The sequence below is a fragment of the Heterocephalus glaber genome, unplaced genomic scaffold (assembly GCF_053883595.1).
Source record: "Heterocephalus glaber isolate CG9 unplaced genomic scaffold, H.glaber_assembly_v1.0 deba00001472, whole genome shotgun sequence".
Classification (NCBI taxonomy): domain Eukaryota; kingdom Metazoa; phylum Chordata; class Mammalia; order Rodentia; family Bathyergidae; genus Heterocephalus; species Heterocephalus glaber.
Window position 1 is genome coordinate 48848830 of NW_028258315.1, and position 20361 is coordinate 48869190.

Here is a 20361-nt window from a genome sequence, read left to right on the forward strand (position 1 = left end):
GCTGACTTAATTCTGAGGCACTTGTGTACCCAGAGTATAGGCCTTGTGATAATTATGAAGGATGAAGCAGCAGACCTGTTGTCCAAGGGAGACTTCGTGGAGAAATGTCTGACACACCCTTCATCATTCTGTCATGAGTGTGGTAGTATATGAGTTATTTGCCCTAAATAACAGGGACTGCCATTTCAAATTCAGAAGCCTAAATTTCCATGACACCAAACATAATTTCTCTGGAAGGAGGTCAGAGAGAAGCCGAAGCATGAGAAAGAACCAAGCTTTGGTAAAGTCAGCCGACAGTCCTGATTTATTAAGCGCTGACTGCATGCTACTCATTGGCTAAATTCTTCACATACATCATCTTACTCAGTTTCCTCCAAAACCTCAGAGTTAAAGCTATTTGGCTCATCTTTGACCTAAGGGGACTGAAAGTCAGAGAGGCTGAAATGCTTGCCCACTCTCAGATAGGTAGTGACTCCTTAGATTCAAATCCACATAGCATTTCATCTCAGAGCCTGTGCTGTTAAGTCTCAAATAATCTGCCATGGAAGAAGCTGGGCTAAGCAAAGGCAAGTGCAGTCACAGGCTACCAGGAAGGAATGGGAGACAAAGGACAGAAAAGCTGGGAACTCGAGACCAAAGGAAATTGCAGATTACAAAGTATTTGTTTTGCCTGGGTGGGTGGAGAATGCTCTGGAACACAAGCTGTACATACTCTGAGATACTGAGTACATACATAGATTTGTTCTAGTGGGGCATGATGATGCATACCTGTAATCCCAAAACTCAGGAAGCTAAGGCAGTAGGATCTGAGTCCAAGGCCAGCCAGGACAACTTAGTAAGTTCCTATCTAAAACAAAACAAAAGAAAACAAAAAACAAAACAGATTCATCCTAGATGGCACTGCCCCTCCAGCTTAACTTTGCTCCACTCATGCTCAGCACCTGGCCTTCTCAGACCTTCCCCCACCTAGTCATCTCTGCCCCTGCTCTCTAGTCAAACTCCTATCACATTCTCTTAATTCTAACCTGGTATCCTGTGCCTCCACAGCTTCACTGGCGCTGCACTTCCCCACTGCCAGCCTGATGAACTCCACCTGGGAGCCTCATGCCGTCTTGGGGAAGTGTGGACTTCATGTTGGGTTGCTTAGATTTAGCTTTCAAATCTACTTCTTTCTGCATGTGTGACCTTGGCTAAAAGAATAAATATCTTTGTTTCTTCAGCTAATGCATTGTGAAGATGAACAAGTTAAAAAATGTCATGTGCCCAGCTCAGTACCAGAGTTAAGCAGAGTTAAGGAGCTCATGGTGCCTTAGCTGTCACCACTCCTCATCTCCCAAACCTTAGCTTCCCCTCAGCTAAGGTTTCTGACTGCCTGGGCCAAACCTGTGCATTGTGCTATGGGGCATTCATCTCTGAAAGCTCCTTGGAGGTAGAACCCACATTCCTCCTGTTTTCCACTGTGCCCCCACTAACTGACAAGTGCTTAGCACATGATAAGTCTCAATAAACACATGTGGAATCACCATTTTTCTGACCCTTCAGGTTCTGACATTTGAATGTTGATTCCTGACCTTGAGCTCTGAGGTCACTGTGCCCCATAGGGTATCACACTCCCAGAAATAGATCTGCCACTGATCACTTTTGTTTGGAAGGAGCTGCTTTGAGACCCGTTCTTAGTCAATTTCTCATGGCTGGGACAAAATAACACACAACTACGAGTTAAAGGAGGAAAGGTTTATTTTGCCTCAAGTTTGTAGAGGTTTCAGTTCATAGTCAGTTGGCTCCAAGGCAGGGCAGCATGGCAGAGGGGCATCACAGATGAGAAACAGTTCATGGCATGGCAGGCATGCCTTTTTATTCTATCCAGGCTACAAGCATATTAGTTGAAACCACTCACACCCAGGATGGGCCTTTCATCTTTAGTAAATCCACTCAGCCACACCCAAACCATGCCAAATCAATCAGTGGAATAATCTAGTATCACACACTCATGATCCACTCACTCTCAAAAACTTCGGGGGGACATCAAGGTACAAGCCATAATAGACCCCTTTTCTTGAGTACCAATTTTGCAAGTAGTGTCTTCTGAAGTTAACATTACTGTGATCAAAAGATTCCCCCAGATCCCCAAATATACTTATTCTTAATTCACATGACCTGATGAAAGAGTCCTAAAAATAGGTAAAGGAAATTGACTTGCATTGTGTTTATTTAAAAGAAGTTCAAACATTTCAAAGTAGAGTAGTATCTTGGACCCTCGGGTACCCACCCCCCGTTTCAACTGTTGCCAAGCTGTGATAAAAATATGAATAATTGTTTGCATTAAAAATAAAAAAATTAAAGTAATAAAAGTTTATTATAGTAAAAGACATTGACATTAATCCTCCTCAAAATACTCTGTCTCACTTCAACACACTTATCCCATTGTCCTTGTCCCTTTCTGAAACAGTTCTGGAAGTCCTCTTAAATGTTTTTTTGTGGCAGCCTCAATGTCCTGAACCAATTCAAAGTGTTTATGGTAATTTATGTCAGATAAAACCATTACAGTGTGTCTTCATCCACCTTATTCATCAGATCTGGCACTGTGTGACTTCTGGCTCTCTCCAAAGGTAAACGTTTTGAATCAAAACAAGTACAGAGATTCCAAGGTGTAAATCACCTAGAATGTTTGAGAAAAAAAGAGAACCAAGTGACTGGCATTAGTGTTAAAAGATGATTTTTTTAAAAGAAGAGCAAGAGTATGAATCTCATAAGACACAAAATAAACACTTGTTAAGAATCTTTATTAATCAGTGAGTTGTTAAAAAAATGCCAATCTATATAGAATAGTGATGAACTAGTGGCTAAGGAGAACTGAGGGAAGGGGAGTGAAAGGAGATTGGACAATGGGCACCAAAACAGAAGTAACAATTTCCATTGTTTGGTAACACAGTTGGGTGACTACACTTCACAATAAACCTTTATGTATTTTATGAATAACTAGAAGAGAGGCACTCAAAGTTCTCAAGCATAATGTAATTATAAGGAGATGTAAATGCTAATTACAGATTGGTATACATTGTATGCTGTATTGAAATACCACACTGTACCACATGAATATGTACAATAATTGTACGTTAATAAAAATTTTAAAACAATTTATTAATCAGTGAAAGCACCTGGGAGGTGCTCAAAAGAGAAATCACAACTGTATGGATTTATATAAAGTAAGTGAATATTGAAATCTTTTTTTTTTCTGATACCAGGGATCAAACTTGGGACCTTGAACTTGCGAAGCAAGTGGTGGCACCACTGAGTTAAATCCCCGGCCAAACATTGAAATCTTGCACAAATGGAATAACACAACTTCATAGGTAGGAAGGGAAGTCCCTTGAAAGTCTATAGGACAGGATAGATTCACATATCTAGAGCTAAGAATGATTTTGCATTGTCAAATTACAGTTGTCATAATCTAGCATCTGCAGAATCAGAATAAAGGGAGAATGTCCTCAAGGGTCTGAATAAAGTACAGTTTTCCACTGAAGCACAAATTTCTCCTTGCTGTGTGTTTGAAGAGACTATTACCAGGATAGATGGACATAGTCAGCACCCAGCACCTGTATGGCCTCTGGAACTGCATAGTGACTTTGGGTTTTATTTTAAGGATAACAGGAAACTATGAGAAGGTTTTGAAGTCAAGGAGAAGCACACTGTGCCTTTTCTAGTTGATAAGCACCAGTTTGGCAACTGAGTGAAGGACAAACTGCTATGGGATATAGATTCAACCAAGTGGCTGAAATGTTATGTTCAGCAATAATTTTCAGAACAGGGCAAGATCGTGGTGCTTTGATAAATACAAAATAATTTGAATAATAATTTTATAAATTTATTAAATAAACAAATATATTTAATTTGTTAACTGGACCCAGTGAAAGACAGTGGTGGCTTGTAGGTGGTGGTGCAGATGGCAGGAAGTGGATGGATGGATTCAAGATGTGCTGCAGAATTTGTGCTGATAGAACTGCCTCTTGTTTTTATCTGGAGACCTTGTTGATAACTGATACTCAAAGGAAAAAGGATCTTGGACCTCCAAGGCTGGAACCGTTGAGTGTGCCAGAGAAAATCTTAGCCTGAGACCCATGACAAGGAGAATTATTGAGAAAGAGCATAGCTGGGGCCTGTAAGCACCTGGTTTTGAAAAAGGGAGTGAAACAAGCCAAATGTCATTGAAGCCTGAAATCCTCACCAAGAGAATTGGATGACGTGGTTGATAATGAAGGTTGAATATCTCTCACCCAAAATGCTTAGAACCAGAAGTTTTTCAGTTTTCAAAGGTTTTCTCCCCAGATTTTGGAATATAGTAGGGATATAGTAGGGATGGAACTGTCTAAACGCAAAACTCATTTATGTTGCATGGATTCTTTTTATATATATATATATATAGCATAAAGATAATTTTATAAAATATTAATTAAATAAATTAAAACAAAGTTTCATGGTGTGGAATTTTCCACTTGTGGCATTATGCTGATGCTCAGAAAGTTTTGGTTTTTAAATTTTCGACTTTTGGGTTAGGAATCTTCTATCTGCAAACCTTATCTATACTAAACTGCTAGTCTGGAAACTTTCTCATACCTCGCTGAAGTAATGATAACTTCAGCTCTGCAGGGGAAATGGGCCAAAGGGGTCTGCCTGAAAGAGAAAAGGCTCCAGCCAAGGTGACAATTGTGGAGGGTTCATTGGTAGAATGGAAATCCAGCTCCTCAGCCCTTTAGTCCTAAGGACATCACCCTGTGAATCAGAGCTTTGCCCAGAACAAGTGGCAGCAGGAGGCCAATTAGGGGAGTTTTGTTTGGGGGCCGCCTAAGGGGACTTATTCCATTACAATTACCAGGCCCCTGTGCCTGACAGATGTGAAAATCACGTTCTGAAAAAGCTAAAAGATCTGCTTAATCAAAAAGGGGTGGTGTTGTCACTGGAAACTAGAGTCTCAGTCTCTATGTTAGGCCCCTCTCTGAGCCATCTAGTCCCTGCTCTCTCGGGCCAATTATCTCTGAATAATATCAAGCTCAATTCTCTTTATCAGTGCTGTCCAAAATCACTTTCTGCAATGACAGAAATGCTTCATAACTGTGCTGTTCAATACATTAGCCACTAGCAATGGGCAGCAGTTGAGGCACTTAAATGTGTTAGGGAGATGGAGAAACTGAAGTTTTCATTTTAAAGGAATTATGTGGCTAGTGGCTACTGTTTTGGACTCTGCAACCCTATACCACAGAGAGCTGTACATTTCTTAAGAGTCCCGCATTATGGATATATGTCAATTCCTTTTTGCACTCTTAAAGTTTGAGCACTTTTCCTAGGTCTCAGGAAGGTTCTAGCCTGCATTTGCATCTCCCCTAGGTGGAAGCCAGGAGTGCACTTTCTCAGCCTCCTTTGTATCTAAGAACAGGCTTGTGACACAGTCCTGAGCATCAGATGCAGGCACCTGGCAGGATCCAGCCAGCTGAGATGGTGGCAGATACTTCGAACTTCCAAAAGCAGGCATGACAGAGGCTTCAGTCAAAAGCTCCAGACCAATCCCAAACATAGTACAAGCTACCTAGGCTGGGCTCACAGCCATTAGCTGTGGTGTCTCCACTAGAGTAGGTTTGCAAAATAATAAGATGTTCTGGATGTGCAGTCCAAACTTCATTTTGGGGCCATCCAGAGATGCAGTGAGCTACCAAATATCCTTCAATAAACTCTGTCCATCTCTGCTTAATTAGTAGAGACATTTCTGACTGATCATAGCAAAACACATGCTCAGGAACTTTTTTTTCCCCAATATTAGGGCTTGAACCCAGGGCTTTTGCACTGAGCTACATCCCCAAGTCCTTTTAATGTTTTTGTTTTGAGACAGTCTCACTAAGTCATTAAGTTGCCCAGGCTGGGCTTGAACTTGCTATCTTCCTGCCTCAGTGACCTAGAGGACTGGGATTATAGGCCTGTGCTGCCATGTCCAGCAACCAAGAGGGAAAGTGGATATATCAGTCAGGTTAGGTTTAGCTGCAGTAACAGACAATCCCACATCTCAGTGTGTTATGCCAACACAGTTTTTTTCCCACTCCTGCTGCACATCCTCATTGTTGTAGGCTGGCTCATTGTCCCATGCCCATCCTGGCTCCAAGATGTAAGTTGTGAGAGAAAGTCCCTGTTGATGATGTCATGGTAGTGACCAGAGAGAAACATGGTGAGCCACAGCTGGCTCAAGGTGCTTTTGGACTCAGGGTGGAAGCCACTTGGCCAGGGTTTAATTCAGCAGAGTTGGGAGATATAAACTTCCACAGGAAGACGTGCTTTGAAGGCATACAATAGTATGTCCTACCTACTGGTCTACCACATCTACAAGTAGCTAACATTTTTTCTGTGCTTATCTTGCACCAGCCAATGGGCTAAGCCCTTTCTATACATTGCCTTCAGTAAATTTTAGAATAATCCAGCTTTGTTTTGCTCCTTATTCTACAAGTGACAAAACAAAGGCTTTACTGATTGAGTACGTTGTCCTGAGTCCACAGTAAGCAGTGGGGGCAGGATTCGGCACGGTTCTCTCTGATTCCACACTGCATACATGCTTCCCCTTCAACTAGTTCTCTTGCTTTCCGTTCTTTCCTTCTTTCTTCCTTTCTTTCTTTCTTCTTCTTTCTTCATTCTTTCTTTCTTTCTCTTTCTCTCTCTCTCCTTTTCTTTTCTCTTTCTTTCTTTCTTTCTTTCTTTCTTTCTTTCTTTCTTTCTTTCTTTCTTTCTTTCATACTGGGAATTGAACACGGAGCTTCACATTAGGCTACATCCCCAGCTCCCCTCCTTTATTTTTCTGTTTCAGACAGGGTCTCACTAAGTTGCCCAGGCTGGGTTTGAACTTGTGATTCTCCTGCTTCAGTCTCTCAGAGTGCTAGGATCAGAGGCTTGTACAATCATGCCCAGCTCACTGCTTTTAATATCAAAGAAATCTCTCTGAGAGAGTTGGGGAAAACATACAAGATTTCTGTAAAAACACAAACTAAAACTGAAAGAAAAAACCCCAAGCAAACCAACCTTTCTTCAAGTGTGCAGTTCAACACTATTACAATTGAAAAGTTCCATCTTCCTAAGACTTCTTCAAAATTATGAAATTCACTTTATTTTTCTCTATAGTTCCTTTCCTTGCTGCAAAGACTAGCTGTCACAATGCTTTGCAAAAAAAATTATTCCACTAATTTTAAAACATTGATTTGTCTTTAAGTTTATGTTCTGCCTCTTCGCATAATATAACACATAAAAATCTTCCATCCCTCCCCCTAATATCAGTTGCTTTCCCCAAAGGAAAACTAAAATAGGTAGGAGTATTACCATCCAGGTATTGATATGTTTATAAATACATGTACACACTATAAACTTTTTAATAATAATTTAAGTTTACATAAATGGAATTATACTATGCCAACTGCTTTGTTCTTTGCTTATTCCTCTATCTTATGGATATCTCTCCATGGTGATATATATATATATCTACCTCATTAGACAGCTTATTTTATGAAACAGTTTAAATCAGAGTTAAGTTAAATAAATTAGACACAAGTTTAAATACCACAAATGATAAGAACAAAATAAAAGATAGATATTAGGGAGTAGGGAGAGAGATCTGTCTCAAAGAGGAAGAAGGTCAAGAGATGGAGGGAAGGGAGGGAAAGGGGAAGGAAAAAGGAATTAAGATGTGTTATATAGACAGAATTCCACATAAGGAATGTAAACATTATGTGCAAACACATAATAATAAAAATTAATTAAAAAATTATAATATCTCACATTCTCCTTCCCCCTCAACAGTCAGACACTTGTACCAGGATCATGAAAAGAAATCAGGGTCTGAAGTTCTTTAAAATGAGCACTAATCAATTTACTGTCATTTTTCTTTGCATATATTTTATTACCTAGATAGTGCTTCATGTGTTCCTGCCTGGAGCTGGTCTTCAGTATGAAGCTTTTTCTACCAATTATTAAAACAAAAACAGAAAGAAAGAGAAAAAGCAAAGAAAAGAGAAAGAGAAATAAAAAAGTGAAATTCTAGATAAATAATAGATCAGCAGCGTCTTTCAGCAAACTCTTTCAAAATGACTATCTATGCAGTCACATTCATCATCGTATTATATGCTCAGCAGATAATGTAATGTGAGTTGGGGCCTCCCTTTCTCCCAGTTTTGTGTGTAGGAAAGTAAGGACCGAGCAGATTAGTGTTTAATGCACTAATCTGTACAATCCTCATCTCAACAAAGCCTTAATTATTTAGATGCTCTTGAAGGGAGCCAATGAGCTTAATACATGACAGAGGGAAATGCACAAATCATAGGAGGAAGGGAAATTATGCATCAAAGGGAAATGAATGGTCAGCTCCAGGTCAGGGTCCCCAAGTCCCCAAGTTTTCAGCTGAATCATTTCACTGGGCAGCCAAACTGAAGCTCTGGGCATATTTGCAAGGGGCTTTGAAGAACGAGGTACATCCTGAGCATTTCTTTTCCTAGGTCCCCGTGGGGGGGTGGCCTTTGTGAGCCTAACTAAACTCCAATGTTCAGGTTCAAGAGGGGAGAGAGACATGGGGGAGGGATCATAAACGACCTCCTGAAAAGCTCTTCTCTCTGGGTGATGTCTTCAGGGACCAAATCGCTGAGGCTTTCTGTCACGGCTCCAGAATGAATAACTCACACAACTAATTAAGAGTAGTCGCGAATAATTAACATCTGTGCAACCAGACAGCTTTGGCTCGGGACCATTAAGAAACAAATTCAAAAGTGCAGGGGATAAAATGGGCCATGCGTGCTGTGGGGAAAAAAAAAAGTGTACCCCTGTTGTTCCCCTGGCAGACGTGGTGCTAAGGCTGAGATACATTTCATAGACTCTTGGGAAGGTGATGGGGCCGGGGGATCCTGCCATGGTCCCTGGGGTAGCAGAGGACAACCCCGTTGGTGCTTCGTGATGCCTGTTCCACCTGCTCCATTCCCTCCTCCTGTCTCCTTACCTGGGACCTCTTCCTACATGCACACCACATACACACACGCACGCACGCATGCACGCACGCACAGATGATACTTGATAAATTCTGAATGGGAGGAAGAATGACAGGAGTGGGAAGGAGGATGGAAAAGATGCTTGTAATCCCTGCCAGAAGAATGGAAATAAAGTCGGAATCCATCAGGGTTGGATTCAGGTTAAAGTTCCACTGTGCTACAAATCTTGTACTCATCGACCTAGATTAATTAGAATAACCTATAATTCAGCACAATCTTACTTGATTTTTAAGCCATCTCTGTGTTAGTTCTTCTTTGTCTTAAAATTAGCTATTTTTTTCTGTTTACATGGAACTATACATAGTATAACATAATATAAAGTATAATATAAAGTAGAAAACTATAATATATATAAAAGTAGTAAACTATAATGTAAAGTAGACTAGTAAATATCATATATAACACATAAAAATAACAGTATTGCAATATATATTTCAGAGAGAGTGATGCATTGTTTAACCCAAACACTTTCGTTATCTTTTCAATTCTGTACCATGTGCACCTGTTAGTAGGCAAAACAAAAAACAAAAAACACATACTTTTGGTAGCAATAATGTAGACTTCTACAACAGAAGTTAGTTCAATCTCGATGGCCTGGCAAAGCAAAGGTTTTCCTCTCATTCACCTCAGACATCAACTAACTGGGTGTTTACGAGGTGACCGTCCACAGCTAATTCAAGGACGTAGGCTTCTTCTGGCTAATGGTGCCCCTGGGCCTTGAGTTTTCTGTTGAATGATGATCCCTAGAAAGTCAATAAGGCGGGGGGGAGGCATGCAGAGAGCCCTAACCCTAAAGGGCCTGGGGGAGAAGAAGGAGCCATATCTGGAAGTGGCTTCCATTACTCTGTCCACATTGCTCGGTCAGGATTCAGTCACAGAACATTATTTCATGGCAGAGAAGCTGGGAATGTAGCATAACTCTATGTCCATGAACAAGAGGAGAACATGGGTACTGGGAAATACTGATGGGCTCCAGCACAAACAGAGATGTATGGGCCAGGGATTTAGCTCAGTGGTTCTGCCACCTGCCTCGCAAGCACACTGTCCTGAGTACAAAAAAAAAAAAAAAAAAAAGAGAGACAGAGATGTATGAGTAATGTTTAGGAACCCTAGCAACAATTCGCATTCTCCCTCCCTCTCTGTCATCTGCCTTTGCTTCTCCCTAGACAACTAAATCATTTTCCCCTCTCATTCTCCTTTGTGCCCTGCCTCTCTTCTTGGTCAACTTAAAGGAGGCTCTGTTATTTTGACTGTCAGACAGAGACTGCTCTCAGAGTAAGTAATTCTACTCACAAATGCCACCAAGTAAGTGTTCACAGTACAATGGGAGACTATGATGAGGATTAGTAAAGAATTCTTTCTCTAAAAAGTAACACGTAAGCTGAAATCTAAGGAAGAGAACTCCAGGCAGGCAGAGGAGTTCCCCATTCTCCAGCACAGGGATTGAACCCAGGCCTTCACACTGAGCTAAATCTCCTGTCTATCTTTTATTTTGAGACAAGGTCTCACTACTTTGTCCTGCCTCAGCTTCCTAGAGTGCTGGGATTACAGGTATGGACTGTAACCCATGGAAACAGCATTCTTCAGGCTGGCTGCCAGAGGAAGTAAATGGTCCCTCCTACATGAATACAGCAGGCCCACAGCAAGTAGAAACTTGTAAATCTAGTTAAGAATTTTCCATCCTTTTCTTCACAACTTAGAGAGTTAATCCTTCCTCTTTACTCTTTAGATTAAGGATTGCTTTATTTTCTTCAAAACTTGACATTCTTGCTAGGGCAGAGTGGTTTTGATCACATGTTTGAGAACAGCCACAGGGATTGGAAAACCCAGCCATGAGGAAGCTATGTGTTAATATCCAATAACCAGATGGCCCGTCTTCTTCGGATTAGTTGACTCCTGCCTTCAGTAAGGTGAAATGAAGTCAATGAGAGTTAAAATCGTGGGAGTTATTTTTTCATAATGTGTAACTGCCTGAAAATTGACTCATGCAGCAACTCTCAGGCAAAGATTGAGTTGAGACATGCCCATTTAATTTAGGCTAAGATTTTGTTTATGGTGTGTTTTATATAGCCACTCATGGCTTGAAACATGATTCACATTGATTCTTTCCGTACAGTAATCACCACAACACAAGATTTCTTTGTTCTGGATGGAAAATCAGTGAGCAGAAATGTGTTATTAATGATGTGTTGGCACGGCATTTCCTACAGTATGAAACAGACTGAGGTATTAAAATATCCTCTTATCATGGGCAGAGTTAAACATTTTAAAATTTGTACTACTGAATGAATATATATTTCTTAGTGATAATAATGATAGAATCAATCAGTAGAAAATTGAGGGGAAATGCTATTCATGACGAAAGAAACACTAGCTAACTTTATTCTACTTTGGCAAGCATGCAATAGAAAAATACAACTATCAACATTTTTACAGACTGAAGATTGAACTAAATATAAATATGATATAAAATAAAAGGAGCTTTAAACTATCATGTGAATTGTACTGTGAGAGTCGTCCTTTCAGTTATCTAACAATAATTTTTTTTATATGCAACTTCGGCTGTTGGGCTTACAATTATGACTTTGGGCAATTTATTTAAACACGCCAAGCCTCAGTTTTCTTAGCTGTAAATGGGTATCTTAATTATATCAGACTCTAAAAGCTTGTTTTGGAGATGGAGTGAGTACTCTATCTAAAGAACTTAGCACAATTCCTAGCACTTAGAGCTTCAAAAATAAAGCTTCCAAGTGTTCACTCAATAAAACATTGTTTTGAGATACTACTAGATTTTTGGAGGTACATACAGAAAGAAGTACAAATTTGATTGTTCCTACCTTCCAAGAGTTTACCACAGTTTCTGGAGAACATCAGTCAGTGAGGGTAAGCATCCTAACAAGAACTATGTGATGAAATGATAAATCCATGTCTCACTTGAGTACAAATATAAAAAACATGTTTAAACTCTTCATCGCTTTCAGGTAGCTATAAAACAAGAGCAAATAAAGAAATTAAATACAAGCTCCAAAATCAATAAAATTCAAATGAATAGCATTCATTTACTATATTCAATAATGTTTTTTCCCTGAAAGCAAAAGGTACTTTAGAAGATGTTGGTATGGGAAAGTAGTGAAGGAGCAGGTGTCAGATGTGGTTTTCTGGTAAAGGTTAGGGTTTAAGATAGTTAAAGAAGGTGAAGAGGAATAATACATACATATGGAGGCTATGTAGATGGTCTGATAGAGCATTTGAATATAAGGAAGGAAAAAAATAAGAGAAGAAGAGAGGATAAGATTATAAAGTTATGAGAACTTGCTTTAAAATTAAAGGGTATCTGAAGACACAAGGAAGGAATCAATTATAAGGGAGAGATATGAAGACATGGAGATGACTGAGGAAAAACAGAACATAGGCCTTACTGTCGTACATGCTTCTTATCCATCCAACTCATTCCTCCCCTTTTCTTCCATGACTGGTTTACCCATGTACCTCACTTCACAGTGATTGGTCTATTTGGGAGGGGTCTGAACCTACCTAGCCAATCAGGTTATTTCTCCTGAGATATTTTGAAACTTGAACAGAGACTCAGAATATTAGAGGAGTCTGGCACTGTGATTTTAATGTTACCATCCCACAGGAAAAAAACCACAGCTTCTGCTGCCAAGATCTTTACCAGATTTTAAGGTGTTCCCTTTTGTTTTATTTGTGATTCTCCTTTTTATTTGGAGGCAGCCTCTTGATAACTTGCCCAGGTTAGGCTCTAAATTGGGATCTTCTGGCCTCAGTGTCCCAGAGTGCTGGGATTACAGGTGTTTGTTACCATGTTTGACCACATCTTGGTTTTTATCTCTGGATAAATCAGTCTTTGCCTAACTAGCAAGAAACATATTAAATTAAGTGCAGTAGAAAGAACACTAACTGGCACATAAGTAGGGGCTCTACATATTGATGTAAAGAGAACTTTCTTTGTAGAGAAGAACAGAAAGAAGTCGTTAGGGTTACAGGTAGACCAGGGGTTCAGGTTAAATGGGCTCAAGCTTTTAGCAAAGTTTAAAAATTTGATTGCCAAAGTTAGGTGATGGAATGTGACTGTAAAAGTGCTTAATAGGTGAAAATATTTTCATCTCCTTAACTCATCTTTGAGAAAGAAAATCTCTGTAAAGAGATCTGACATTGTTGAGAACATGCTTTGACTAAGCCAGTTGCAAGCTTTAGGGAGTCCAGTTTTCAAAAAGGAAAAGGAATTACATAGTGTGATCAGAAACTGTGAGCTGTGTTTACATTTTAAAAAATGTATTACAATAAAAAGCACATTGCCATTAATCCCTCTGAAAATACTATTTGATTTGAACAGGAATTCCATCATTCTTTCCACTTCCTGAAGTAGTTCTGGAACTCTTCTTTTGTGAGTGTCTTTAATTTGCTGTTGTAGCTGTAATCCCAGCATTCTGGGAGGCTGAGAGAAGAGGATTGCAAATTCTGGTCCAGCCTGGACAACTTAGTGGCTTTGTAAGATCCTGTTTCAAAATTTAAAAAATAAACAAGGGTTGCAGGGGTAGGTCAGTGCAAAGGCCCTGGGTTCGATCCTTAGCACTGCAAAAATAATAGTAATGCTAATAATAATGATGATGTATACTTAAAATTTTCATAGAGTAGATCTTAAGTATTCTCACTACAAAAAATTATGCAAAGTGATGGATATATTAATTAGATTGACTTTGGCAATCATTTCATAATGTATACAGATACAAAAATATCATGTTATATACCTTGAATATATATAATTTTTGTCAATTACACCTCCATAAAACCTAAAATATGAATACTTGGAGATTTATTATATATTTCTTTTGTTTTTGCTGAAAAGTGCAGTTTTTAAAATAAAAACTTCCCCTTCCCTGAGATAAATAAAAACTTCTCTAGTCTTCCCTGAGAAAGTGTCTATAAATTTTCCATTATTCTTTTCTGCTTGGGGTCAGTCAGCATTTATTTGTGGAGGGGAAGCAGGGAAGGGTAGACTGAAAGACAAATTGTTGCTCTCTGGTGGGGTATATAACCAGTCACTAGGGAAGGAAAAAGAAACAATAAAATGTTTTTGAGGCAGAATCTACAATTAGAAAAAGAAGTCATTGGTGAGCTAGGACTTGCTTGGACAATGCTAGGGTTTGAGGAACCTAGAAGCAAAAAACATAAAGCATGTGGGGATGGAAGTGGTGTGGATTCTGATTGTGAAGGATTAGGAGCTCAATAAATTCTTTTTTCCAAACAATGACTATAAAACTGGGCAAAATGATGAGAACAATCAGTTCAGAGTGCAAGAAATAACCAAAAAGAAACAGCAAAATTGAGAAGCAGATATTCAGGGCAACAAACTGCTGAACTTTGGGTAAGAATAGAAGTCTGTGGCTGCCACCACATCCCGCCTTAAGTTGCCCAGCATAGTGGATCAGGACTGACAGTTGCTAGAGGGTGCTCATCACCTTAGAGGGGAGAGGGGAAATCTGTGCTCAGTGGCAAATGGAAACAGCCTGTGCACAATCCAAGCCAAGGGATGAGCAGCAGATGGAAAGACTAGTGTGGACTTTAACTGAGAAATGAGCTGGCCATTGAGAGTCTGGACAAGCATTCCACAATCGCTGGCTGTCCAGGGGCGTGTGTATATTTACAATGGAGGGTTGAGAGAGCCAGGAGAAAAGTAAATACCAAAGCAGTCTTGAAAACTGCCCAGACTCCGAATGCCTTCCTTAAACCAAACACAGATCCACCAACTGAGGGCAGAAGCCTTGTGGGCTTGGGGTGTTTGAGCACAATCACTTTGCAATCACTGGTGCCCCTAAGCTTTGCACTAAAACAGTGTTAGAGGAAAACTAAACAGGGACCTCAGAGGCTGCACACTGTGGTGTGACAAATCTGATTCTGCAGAATAGTGAGTTACTTAAAACAGCAACAAAAAAGCTATTGAGGGAAAATAGAATCCAGAGTTACTATAATATAGTATTAAAAAATCCAGTTTTAACCAAAAAAATTACAAGAACTGGAGAAACAGGAGAGCATGGTCCATATTCAGGGGAAGAAAAGTAGTTAACTGAAAGTATCTCTGTGTGGGTGCAGATGTTGGATTTAACAGGAAAGTCTTTAAAGAACCTATTATAAACATGTTTGGGTAATTGAGAGAAGCCACATTTAAAGAACAAAAACAAAAAAAATCAATGATGACAAGATTCAATAAATAAGGGATTTTTGGGGGGAGTACTGGAGATCAAACCCAGGCCTCATGCACACTAGGGACATACTCAACCGCTGATGCACTCTACCCCCATCCCACAAACAAGGAAGTTTTTTAAAATACAAGATTTAAAAAACAAAAAAAGTTGAAAGACATAATAATTGGATGGGCTAAACAGGTGAGTAAGAAATAGCAGAAGAAATCAGTGAACTTGAAACTAGATCAATAGGACTTATTCAATGTGAAGGATAGGGAGAATAAATACTGGAGAAAAATTTAAAATACAATTAACCAAAAGAAATAAAACTAATATGTCAAAAAAGCTATATGAATTCCATGCTCATTGCAACATTACACCTAAGAGTAGGATATGAAACCAACACAAGTGTCCATCAACAGATGAATGAATAATGAAAATGTAGTACCTTTTTATACAAAGGACTATTACTCAGCCTTTAAAAAAGAAGGAAATCCTGTCATCTGTGACAATATAGATGAACATAGAAGATAATCCTAAATGAAGTAAGCCAGGCAAACAAAGGCAAACACTGCGTAATCTCACTTATGTGAGGAACGTAAATAAATCAAACTCATAAGAACAGAGAATAGAATGGTGGCTGCCAGAGGCTGGAGATTTGGGGCTGCAATATGGGGCATGTTGACTAAGGATACAAAATTTCAGCTAGACAGAAAGAATAATTTCAGGAAATCTATTGCACAACCTGGTGACTATAATGCGTATCAATGTATATTATGTATTTGAAAACTGCTAAGAGTAGACAAGAGAGTAGAATCCAGCAACATATAAAAATTATACACCATGATCAGGTAAGATCTACCCTAGGGATGCAAGGTTGGTTTAATATTAGACTGCAGCATGGTGTCTGGTACTACCTCAGCTCAGCTTGATAAAGACGAGTAACTATTGGTGCTCTTGGCTGCAAGCAAGAGGAACCAGATAGGGTTTCCTTAGGCAGAGAAGAGAGTCCCTGAAGAGATAAGTAGCTCATGAAATTAACCGGCAGAACCAGGTACAAGAAACAGGTTCAGAAACCCAGGGAACTGTGTGGTCTGAACCACAATCAAAATCAGACCCTGTGATCAATTTGATTAGCCTGCAGCGGTGGCACTACTAATGCTAAAACGGGCTCAGCTCCCCAAATGCCTGGATTTCCTTGCTGCTCTCATCCGAACTTTTAACTACCATATTACTAGCTCCGGAGACAAAAGCCAAAGAGGGAGGTGTTCAAGCTATCGGAGTGGAAGACACAAAGCCTCAGATTTTTGTGCTGAAAATACCAAAACAGCAGAGACCATGTTTTGGGGATTGTATGACACAAAAATGGGAAGCATTTCCTCCCAACTTGTGTACCAAACAGGCTACTGGAATTGTTAGGAAAATAATAACCATTCTGTGCTCCACCCTTCCCTACATCTTTCCTTGCCTGGCAAGGATGAACAATTTTCTGAAATAGCATTAAACCTATACATCTCTAGGATCACAAACACAATTTGAAAGAATGGTTAATAAAAATGAATGTTTTAGCCTAGGGTGGTGGTATCGTTCTGTAATCCCAGCCCTCTGGGAAGCTGAGGCAGGAGGATCACAAATTTGAGCCCAGCCTGGGCAACTTAGCAACTTAGTGAGACCTTGTCTCAGAATAAAAAATAAAGAAGCACTGGGGATATAGTTTAATGTGATGGGCCTGGATTTAGTTCCCATTACAGGAAAAAAATGGATGTTTTTCCTGAAGGGCCAATTTTGTAGCAGATCATACTTTCCCCAAGAAATGAGGAGACATTAATACTTACTGCTCTACTGCTAGAAACAAGTTTGATGCTCGATTCAATTTGCCACTTTGTACTTAGCTTTTCCCCTCTATTCTTTGTCCCTCTATCCCTACCACAGGCCTTTAAGTCTTCCAGAATGGTTACATTTTTTACTAATTACCTTGAATGGTTTGTGGTGACCCCTTCACAGCTGTGCAAGCAGGGTTTCATGTAGTTTTTGATTCCACAATAGGAGGTTTACTCCATTATCATTCTCAGGATTGCTTCTCTTTAAAATGTTCTGGCTTGTTCCTCAGGGGTATCTATTAATGATTTGGCATGATCCCCATTTTGAATCCATGGAATGGTTTCATTGTCCTTGTCTTTGTCTTCTGGAAGAGCACCTTAACTTCTCCCTCCACACGAGTGACTTAGTTTTCAACAGTGACTATTTGTCTCTTTATTTCGCATGTGAATATCTTGATTCTGTCACTCCAGTTTTGACTTTCCTATTATTCCTCTTAAGTCCATTGATCTCATTTTTCACTGAATCCCATCTTATTTTTATTTCACTCTGATATCCCTATGACAGCTTTCTTTGGTCACATGGAGGTAATATCTTCTTGCATTCAGTTAATTCACCAAATAGTTTTTTATTTTCCCCCATTTTAAATAATAAAATATTTTCAGAGGCTGGTTGTCCTGATTCTCTAGGGTAATATTCTTTTCGTTTTTCTGCTGTATTTCTTCATAGGTTCCTATTGAGTTGTTTTCCTTTCTGTTTATTCATCTAAAGAATGAATCTATTTGATCACTTGTTTGTTAATCAACAGGGTATAAAGACTACCAATGAATCCATATTTTATCTTCTGATCATGTATGCTATTAGCGTACGTGTTAATGTCCACTTACACTCCTGAGTGTCTTATTTGCAAAGCCCTTTCTAAAAAAGACTAAGATATAATGTTGGAATACAAACTCATGTGCTAGCATTCATCTTCATTCTCAGTATCTTGGAAGGATTCCTCCAGTGCAGCTCCTTGGGTGCAATATGATCTTAGCCTATTACCATCACCTAGTAGTTCATAAATTACATGAAAAACTACAATTCCCAGGTAGTACTAAGGGCATTTCCTGTGTCTCCTCTTGTCATTATTCTCAGTTTCCTGTCCATTTGATTTCTGGAGGTTTGGTCTTTGTTAGATTATACAAGAATAAGGGAGTGAGGATATATAGAAAGCGAGTACTACAAATATGACTGCTTCAAACAGAAACACCTTCAGGGTAAGGGGATGTATGTATACTTTCCTAGTAAACATAGTAAACATATTTGGTATTTCAAATGCTCTTCTACTTCATGTTAAAATAGTCATTACTCTAAGTGGGAATTTATGCAACGTTATTGACCTAGGATTGACCAGCAGCCCTAGGTTGAGTTATTGCTCTAATTCTTCATGCTGTCTCGTGTTCTCATATGTATTTTAATGAGAAATTGTAAGATTGTGAGTCAGGGGCTGCTCTTCAGATGCAATTCTAAATCAGAAGCCGTAAGGGAAAACTTTAATTGAGCACTTCTTCAAATGTTGACGAATATCAAGTTAACAGAAAGATGGAGAGCCTATGATACAAAAACAGAAAAATTATCTTTTCTCATTAAATAGGGTCTCTGCTTTACTGCATCTGTTTTCCCTTTCTTGGAGAAAAAATGAAATTCTGTCTATAATGGATTTAATAGTGCTTCTAAAGGAAAGAAACTTAATTTTTATTTTGCCTTTTATTTTATTGCAGGTTTTTTATAAATTAGAAATGATCATGACACTGAGAATTTATTGATACCATAAATATGGTGAGATTATTTTATGATAGCGTTATTCATTTGCCTTCTACAAATGCTTATCTTCCGTATGTCAGATGCTCTAAATGGAAACAAAGACTGACTGTAACACCTCACATTTAAATGAATGTAATGTTGCATGGTTTAAGAAAAATGCTTAGCATTTCTTTCTTCCCTTCATGAGATCATATAATAAACTCACAGACTATTCTTAATCACAGTGTCTTTTTCTGTTGTTGACTGTTGTTTTTCACAAATTAGAGTTCAGTTTTGGGGGAACCTTTTAAACCTAGTAGAAATAACATTTGAAATGCTTATTTGCAGGTTGGGAGAAATAAGAACAGTGACAGGCAAAAAAAGACTTTTCCTGCGGTTGTGGGAAAGATGCCGGGGTTACACATGCCATGAACATATGAGTCTCTTAAAGGCAGCTCTTTATTCTTGTAACAAGCAGTCTCAAAAAGTAGTCAGGGCCATTGTTAAAATAAGAGCATTTATACTTGTCAAAGAGAATAAAGAGGTACCAGGCTGCTATTTTTTCAAATTATGTTGCATTGCTTTCGTGTAGACTGCCAGGGAACATTTTTCACAAACCTGCTATGTAAAGATGTAAATTTGTAATTCGATGATTTTTCCCCAATCTTCCCCACTCTTGCTTTGTCTTTATTTCTCCCCCTCTTTGTAGGAGATCAGGAAACTCATTATTCATGGGTTGGGAAAAATTCAATGAATTGTGAAGAAAGGATAATTTATGAAGGCAAGTCACTCTCTCAACTTCATTTGCACAAAGAATAATTTATTGTCATGATACAATGACCTGTTTCTATTTATAACTTTGATCCTGGGAAAAGTAAAGTGCAACGTATTTCCATGTAAGATCAATTTATGATCCACTTGTCTAACAGAGGCAGACATTGTTTGGAAGCAATGAGGGCACCACTGAATTGCACTGTTTCTTTCGTTTGGAAACAGTACAAGCTCAAAATTTTGACATGGACTCTTGCTCTTTGACAAAGGCGAGAAAAAGATTCCAAGAGTGATCTCCAAATTATTTCTTTTAGACCAAAGTTTCTCTTGGTCACCATACATTGGTCTGAATCCATTATATTACTAAAAAGTTATATATACTTTTTCTCAAAGCAGATACCTAAATGATGCAATGCATTGAATGGATAATTTAATGGATTTTTAGTTGACATTTTAAAAGCAATTTTTCCCCTGGTACCAGTAGATGCTAGAGGATCAATTTTGTCTGGTCAACTTTTTTGGTCAAATCTTTTGTCAACTTAGGAAAAGGTTTTTAAAGTTGAGCTATAACACACATACCACAATATGCATAAATTCTAATGTTAATATTTCCAGCCACCTAAAACATTCCCTTATGCCTCTCTGTAAGATGTAACCAATACTTGTATCACTTTCACCAACTATTGTTTTTTTCTGTATCTGAACTTCTTATAAATAGAATCTGT